A 2045-nucleotide genomic window follows, 5' to 3' on the forward strand; every position below is an offset into this window, starting at 1 on the left:
CCTGCGCAGCTTGCAGCAGACGCACTGGGGGGCTCGGCCCCGACGGGAACGAGTCTGCGGAGCGGCCGGTGTACTGGCGAGCAGCGCGTGTCTGTGTGTGCGAGTCCGTGTGCGTGTGCGTGGCGCGGCCGGGAAAAGTGGCCGGGCTGTCCCTCAGCGATCAAGTTGACAGGCGCTCCCTCCTCTGGGCCCGGGAGCTCTGATTGCAGATTGAGGAAACAAAATAGCAATTGTAATTACGGGGCTTTGATAAGATAAAGGAAGGAGGGAGCCGGCGGGAGGCGCGCGCTAGGGAGGGAGCGAGAGGGCGGCCCGCGGCGCATCTGCGTCTGTCAGTCACCGGCGCGCCGGGCCGAACCGGTGCCTGCTGCTGGAGCGACCCAGCTGCCCGGTTCCCTAGAAACACAGACATGGGGGAAATGGGAAGCATCCCAGTGGTGGGCAGCTGGTTCCTGGGAACTTTCACATGTGAAGGAATTTGGTCCCGGGAAGCCCGTTCGGAGTTGGAAGCAGGACCAAAACGCTGACCTCCGACCCCTCTGGCCCCAGGACGCCCGTCTCCTCCGGGGAGGGGGAGCAGGCAGAGATCGCTGAGGTTCAGCTCGGTCCCGACCTCCTGGGGGTAAACCAGGGTGGAACACTGGCCTGAGCCAGGTTCTCTGCCCCTCACCCCACTCCAGGAGGGGAGGTACTCGAGGCCGAGGTTGTGGCTCCAGGATCAGGCACATGCTACACTACTGGGCTTGTTTTCGGAGGGCTGTGCGCATGTCGGGGGAAGTCTCCTGCCCTCTCTCCCTTCCCACACACAGTTTCAAGGGCCTACTATGTACAGGGCTTGAGGTTAGCTGTAGCAGAGGCTTCACTCTTGCTAGTTTGGAGCGGTTCAGAGAAAGGCAGACAGCAAGGGTGGCAGCAGCCCTAGCGGAGCCCGGTGAAGGCAGTGCACTGGGCCAGGCCGCCGGCGGAGAAGCCCACCCAGCCTGCCTCCCCCAGTGGCCCGCTTCCCCACACTGCGGAGAGGAGACTGCCTGGGCGCCTCTCGCTGAGGTGCTCAGTAACTGGTGGTTCTAAGATGGCTGTCTGCTAGGAAGGGCGCAGATCTCCCTGGGGAAGTTGCCCCTGGGCTGAAGTTTAAATGCTTGGCCAAGAAGTGTCCCTTTATTCACTCATTCACCCATTCACTCATCCCAGGAACACCAACTGCAGAAGGAACGCCCAGCTCTGCGCCAGGAGCTGCAGTTTCCCTGTAGTATAACCTGGTCCTAGCCCAGGGCTCTGAAGCCAAACTGGGAGTGAACACTCTGGAGGGGCAGTAGGTGGGCTCAGCCATTTCTCTGAGGAGAGGTGAGGTATAGGCAGCACCTTCTCCCTTCCCCTCTGGGTATGTCTCCACCTGTGCATTTGTGACCAGGAGTGGGGAAGGGTGGGACAGGAAAGAGTCCTAGCCCCACCGCCCTCCTGCAGGGGTCTGGAGGGTGGTGGGGAAGAAGTTGTGGGTGCAGGCAGCAGCTGGGAGGGCATCGGTGGCTCCATCTGCTCCTTGGAAATACCTGTCCCAGGGCACCTGTGCTGCCCAGGCTGCTCCTACACGCACATCTCGCTCCGGGCGCTCAGACCTTGGGGAGAGAAGCTCTGAGCCGGGGGTGGGGTGGCATTAAACCAGTCTGCCTTTCCTCCCTCACCCCGCAGTCCACACATAAAGCCCCCAGCCCTGGCCTCCTACACAAGTATAAATACCTGTTAAACGGAAAAAGCCACGGGACTTGGAGGGGGGAAGGGCTGGGAGCCTGGACCCAAGTCCCCTCCCCCAGGAAGAGCTGCTGAGAGCATTTATTTTTGCCCTTGCCGCCTGCTGGATTTTGGGTGGGGGGCAGCGGCTTTGGTCCTCCTTTCACAAAGGTAGCGCAGGATACCTTCGAGCTTCGGCCCGAGAGGGGCAGGAGTGATGTGGTGACGGACTCTCTCGACAGACTGACTTGGGAGACGGCGGGGCTGGGCGCCCGGCGGGATGGGGAGTCAGGTCCCAGCCGCGCGGCGCGGACCCT

The sequence above is a fragment of the Fukomys damarensis genome, unplaced genomic scaffold, assembly GCF_012274545.1.
Source record: "Fukomys damarensis isolate Sample0158 unplaced genomic scaffold, DMR_v1.0_HiC HiC_scaffold_8, whole genome shotgun sequence".
Classification (NCBI taxonomy): Eukaryota; Metazoa; Chordata; class Mammalia; order Rodentia; family Bathyergidae; genus Fukomys; species Fukomys damarensis.